At 30.1% G+C, this 6,491-nt stretch overlaps 1 long non-coding RNA gene across 1 annotated transcript; it reads left to right on the top strand.

The window, feature by feature from the left end:
• Positions 1 to 4,850: 4,850 nt before the first annotated feature.
• On the top strand, positions 4,851 to 6,420 carry LOC137490419 (uncharacterized). The gene is made up of 3 exons (XR_015502558.1): positions 4,851 to 4,954; positions 5,084 to 5,190; positions 5,533 to 6,420. It is a non-coding gene; the product is annotated as an uncharacterized LOC137490419 (long non-coding RNA).
• The last annotated feature ends 71 nt before the right edge of the window (positions 6,421 to 6,491 follow it).

Below are 6,491 nucleotides of genomic sequence, written 5' to 3'. Positions count from 1 at the left end.
ACATATTATTTTCTAGCCTACATAAATATGAAAAATCACTGCTTTTATGTCTTCATCTTGGGAGGCTTTTTCAGTTCATTCATAACAATTTGCTTTTGTATAATGTTATTATTATTAGCAGTATTATTTAATATTACCATATTTACATTTGTTTTATCAAAAACAAGCTTAGATTTGCCCACCTGTCAGGTTTTAGACCATATGGGGCATGGCAGGTGTATTTGGAAATAACTCAGTATTTTGACCACACTTGGTCATTATTGTTCATTTATTAGTTTGCTAGAAATTAGAACTGAATTTAGAAATAGTTTTGAAACAAATCTTTGCGCTTAACAAACGAAATTAATTATTTATAGGCTAATTGATGTCTGTGTGTAAAGGTTTCCAAGAGCAAATGTGAAAGTAGTTCCATTATCTCTCATTCTCACGCAGTAGATACTCTGTTTAACAGTTTTCTGTTAAGAAATTGTCAACTGTTAACTGTTTGCTTGTAAAATGCTCATTTTTTTCACTTAGACTTACTTTGCGTCCTGTAAATAGCGAATGCGCTCTTGGCGCGACGCAGCTGGGTCTTAAAGGGAATGGGAGATGAGACTCTAATTGGTTTATTCTCAAAACACACCTATAACTCATAAACAAAAAATAAACTCAACCCTTTTAGACCATGCGCCTTGGCGCAAGGCAGATTTCCCGTTCTTAAATTAGCAAAAACGCGTCCTGACACGCCCTGAAAGCGTTTGCGCCCTGTGTTTTGTACTCTGTGCATGGACCGTCAAAATAGAGCCCTTTGCCTTTGTTTGACCTTATAGTCAACAATTGTACTTTGTCTTTTGTCACTTATATGTCATTATCGTTCATTTCACTTATAGTCAGGGGTCTAAGAAACAAGTTAAGCGCAAAGCACTTTTATTTGTTTGGTAAAAACTATGGTTCAGACTTTTGTTTTTTTCAAGAAACCCATTCTGTCAAGGAGGATGCTAAATTCTGGAGATCTCAATGGGGGACTGATATTTGGATGTCTCATGGAACAGAACGGTCAGCAGGTGTCGCTATTTTCAAAAACAGGTTTTGTGGGGAGATTTTGCATTCTGTTAGTGATGAGAAGGGTCACTTTCCATTGCTTGTTGTATCACTTGGGAACAATATAAATAAATATAAATATAGTAAATATATATGGGTACAACACTTCTAAGGAGAATACAATTTTATTGAATGAGATCAGTGATAAAATTCAATATTGGTTAGACAAATTTCCTAATTTTTCTATTATTTTGGGTGGAGACTTCAAAATGGTAATAAACAGTCAATTAGATAGGTTTCCCTCCAGAGCCGGCTCTACAAATTCAATTCTAAATAATTTTCTGTTGAGATTCTCTGTTGTTGATATCTGGAGAGAAAAAAATCCACAACAGAAACTCTATACATGGTGTAGCAAGGATCATTCTAAAAAGTCTTGAATAGACTTTTGGCAAGTTTTTCAGAGCTTAGCTAGTAACTGTAAATCAGTTGATGTCCACATTTCTCCGCTTACAGATCACAGTGCTGTTTCTCTTAGAGTTTGTCTCTCTACAATAATTGATGTATACTCATCTTCTTACTGGAAATTGAGTAATTCTTTGCTCCATTGAGAATGTTAAAAAGGATATTGTATTATTGACTAAAAAACACAGGAGCAGAGCTGTTAACTGTAAACTTATTTTCCTTTTTTAATTTTCTTAACACAAGTTAATATTATTTGTTTTTCTTTTGCTGTTTTCTTTTCTCTTGTCTGTGCTTATTTAATGCTTTACTCTTCTGTAAAACTCATGTACACTCTTTGTAACAAATTTGTATGTTGTCATTGTTACCCTGACATTAAAAAAATAAATAAATAAATACATTTTTTTAAAAAGTCTAAATCGGTGCGTCTTCGATATCAAGAACACATCCGGGAAGTTTCACACGTCCTCTGTTCTTGCGGTCTATTATATATATATATATATATATATATATATATATATATATATATATATATATATATATATATATATATATATATATATATATATATAATTAGTTTTTTTGTTTTTGTTTTGTTTTTATTGAATACAAGAATAACAACATCACTGCATTGAAGAAAAATACAATAACAAAAAATAAGAAAGGAGAGAAAGAGGAAAAAAATTATAAAGCCTCAATCATTAAGAAAAAAGATTATCATAAGCTTTAAGAAACTTATTATTCTTATTATTATTAATAAGCTTAAGAGATTTAATATTGTACGAAATTTCAACAAGGAAAGTATTAAGTATTGTTTTTAGGAACTTATTTTTGTGTATGAAAAATTTATAGTGTAACACTAAAAATTTACAATAAGATTGAGAGCATGATCATTACCCGAGAAATACAGAAATACAGTATATATTTTATAGACAAATTTAAATCATGTTTAAATAACGAAGATAAATAAAAAATAATGTTATTCCAAAGATGTTTAATGTGAGTGCAACTAGAATAAGTGAAATAAAGTCTTTTCATGTATATTGCAGAAAGTACACAAATTAATTACATTAAAATAATTAGCAATTTAGGAATTTGTAGGATAAACATTATGCAAGATCTTAAAATGTATCTCTCTTTTTATTTTGTTGGATATGCTACATTTTTCATGTAATAACCATGCTCTCTTCCATTGAATGCAATCAGAAAAGTTGGTCCAGAAAAATTTACATTACTTTAGTAAGGAAAATCCCCAGGTACTTCACACAATCTTTGACAGGTATGTTGTGTATAAGTGATTGCTGTGTATCATAGAGACAAAAAAATTTGAATTTAAAGATTTAAATTTAAGCCTGAGGCTTCAGAAAAAGATTGAATAATTCTAAGACTTAAAGGAATTTGAGATTGATCTTTAAGAAATAAAGTGGTATCGTCAGCAAGTTGAGAAATTTTTAATTCTTTGTCAAACAAAGTGAGTCCTTTCAAATTTGGATTTTGTAGGATTTTAAGAGATAACAGTTCAACAGATAAAAGAAAAAGGAATGGGGCAGCCTTGGCGCACACCTCTATCACAAATAAAACGTTTAGTGGTTTGCAGATTAACCAAAACCGAAGAGTTATTGTCATTGTAAAGCATTTTCACCACATTAACAAAGTTATTCCCAAAACCATAAGCTCTTAGAGAGTTAAATAAAAAATTATGCTCTAATAAATCAAACGCTTTTTAAAATTCTTTAAACAAAATCATAGATTCTGAGTCAATGTTCTCTGAGTCAATAAGATCAAATACTAATCTTATATTAGAGCTTATATGTCTATTAATCATGAAACCATTTTGTGTTTCACCAATTATACTGTGAAGACCAGATTTTAAATTAATTGCAAGAGTTAGGGCAAGTAGCTTATGATCTATATTTAACAATAAAATCGGCCTCCAATTTTCAACTAAAAGCCTATCTGTATCTGATTTGGGAATTAAAGAAATAAGACCCTGCTTCATTGTGGGTGTCATTTCAGTTTTTTTAATACATTCTTTAAACAAAAAATATAAAGGCTGCTTTAAAATATTCCAGAAATGTAAATAAAACTCAACAGAAAAACCATCATTGGCTGGAATTATCCTTTTTTCATAGATTTTAATGCACCTTCCATTTCAGCAATATATATATCAGCTTCACATAGCAACTTAAAATCCTCACTACTAGGAACTTTATCATGGACAGACACAAAGAAACCATCACATTTTTCTTGAGAAAACTCAGATAATTTTTATAGAAATTGTATACAAAGGATGAAATAATATTAGGATCTGTACAAAGAACCTCACCAACCTTTAAAAAAGAAAGAGAAGTTTTCTATTTCTTTTTTCAAGAGCAAAAAAGTAATCAGTTTTTCTTTCACCCTTTTCAATCCATTTCGCTCTAGAGTGTATAAATGCACCTTTAACAAGTTCTGAATACATATTTTCAATTTTCATTTGACAAATGCTATATTCTATCTCATCTTCTTTACTAAGATTATTTTTCTGCATTAACACACCTAATCTATAAATTTGAATTTCTACATTATTTTTTTCTTTTTTAATTTGTTTGCTCCTATTTACGGCAAAATCTCTAACTTTATTTTAATTTAAAAAGCTCCCAGCTAGAGCAAGGAGCTTTTTCCCTATTGCTTAAAATACGTTTAGCCAGCTGAGATACATAATCATTGAATGGGGTGTCTTCCAATAAACGATTATTAAATTTCTAGTAACCTCTTGTATTGCTTGGCATCCTATTTTGTTTAAGGTCCAGATAAATTAACATGTGATCAGTAAACGGAGAAAAGCGATGATTAACAGAAAAAAACATCTTTTAAAATAGCATGAGAAACTAAAAAAAGATAAATTCTTTCCTTAAGTGATCCAGATTTGTTGGACCAAGTAAAGCCACCCCTGTCATTATTTAAAAAACGCCATACATTTACAACTGAAATATTTTTACATAACCATAAAATAATATTATCAGCGTTAGTTTTTGTTCTTGAAGGAAATCTGTATTGTAAGTCATCTAAAGTATCATTAAAATCACCAGCTATAATAACATAAGCATTAATATAACGCCTCTGAATATTAACAAGTTTAGCACCCAATTGTTTAAACATAAATACATTGGCACTTCTTGTTTTGTGTCCATAAACATTATGTAACCCAGGTTACTAGTGGGTAGTATACAGCAATAGAGCAAATAGAAATATAAGGAAAAAACATTGGCAGAATACTCGATAAAATAATATACATAAAAATTATTTACTTATATAAATAATTTATAATAGAGTATTATACAGCATTCAAGGGAATAGTGCTTTAGAATGACATCATCGTGCCTTACACTATAGCAGCAGATCAGCTTTCCAAACAATAACAAATCTCGCTTGTCTGTTAGTTTGTGTTTACCGTTGCTATGGTGATTCAGTGTTCGCAAGGGAAAGCAAAGATGTAAGTTGTTATATTAATAACAGTAATATAACTATTAGATTTACATCTTATGTTTTAATGCGTATTAACTGTGAAAATTGACTATTAATAAGATGCTGACATGATTTCAATCATATATTTTTAATGAAGGATTGAGAGAAGAAAAAACAAGATTTGTCTCTGAGAGTGAAATCTGCACATGAGTGCCACCTGGAGTTTTCCTGTTTGTTTCGTTTTGATTTTGAATGATTTCCTTGGTGAGTTCGTGTCTTTTTTTATTGTTTTCATTATAACATGTTTTAAACTAGTGTCGAAAAATGTGTTTCATTAATTAACCATTTGTTTGGTCTTGTAAAAACAAAGTATTATACAGAGTATTATACAAGTGATTGTGTAAAGTTTAAGTGAGAGAGTAAAATGCTGTCATTTATAAAAAGAAAATGCCAAATAGGAGAGAGAAATAGGAAAAACACAGAAATTCAGCAGAGAGAAGCATATACATGGTTATTTACTGTTGCTGTTTATTTAGAAATGTGTTAAGCTGAGTTAATGCATACACTGTAAAATGCTAATGGTTTCTTTGGCCTTGTGTTTTCAAGGCCAGGTTTTTTTTTTTTTTTCTTTTCCTTGGTTTTGTTCGTTTGTGCATCTTCTTCTGGTTTTTCATCGGTGAGATGTTCTATTGACGTCAGTTGCTGGATGTGATCTGCTCTGGATTCGAATTAATTGAAGTTTGAACTCTTTTCTGGATTTGGATTGTCTCAACTTCCATCGGCGTGTCTCATTGTGGAGTTGGACTGGCGAGCCTACCATTAAGTGGATTCTTTGGAAACACCTGTTGGAAAGATACAAAGTAAAACCTATTCAGTGTCATGGTAGGAGTGTAAATTTACAACACACTCACAAGTGCAACATCCTGGATCTCTGGAACTGAATTTGCAACCTAGTTGTTTTGCAAAAGAATCTTTTTGAAAGTTTATCACCTTTACTGGACTTTTGGAACATTTTGAAATGTTTTAAGTGAATGTTTTATTTTCATTTTTATTTTATTTGTACATTGTTCCTTTAGTGTTCATTCGTTGAAATTTTTGAATCTTTATAGAGAGAGGTTAACTGATTTAAGAAGGGAAATCTTGATTATATGTTAAATAATAATACAATTTTAATATTGTATTATTAACTTACACTTGCAAACCTTTAATATAGTATTGTTATTAGTATTATATTATTGTTATAATAGTAACCAAAATATAATATTAGCCTTAACAATAGAAAAACAGAAAAAATAACATTATATTAACTTACCTTATTAGTGATATAGCCATAAAACCCTGTGAAGAAAGAGAAGTGTTATTAGAGAGTGTAAATAAGATTGAGGTCATAAGATACGTGTGAAAAAAAACCTAGAATTTGTTTAATTTTTTTTTATTTATTTATTTTTTTATATTTCTGTGAACATTTTACAATACAATCTTTTAATATTCTTACCTCTGTGTCCGAGTCCTTCACTGTTGTTGTATCTTCTCACTCTTTGGAGGAATTTAGACTTCTGAGCATC

This window comes from Danio rerio, chromosome 11, assembly GCF_052040795.2.
Source record: "Danio rerio strain M-AB ecotype USA chromosome 11, GRCz13ab, whole genome shotgun sequence".
Taxonomy (NCBI): Eukaryota; Metazoa; Chordata; class Actinopteri; order Cypriniformes; family Danionidae; genus Danio; species Danio rerio.
This window is presented reverse-complemented; position numbering and strand designations above follow the sequence as displayed.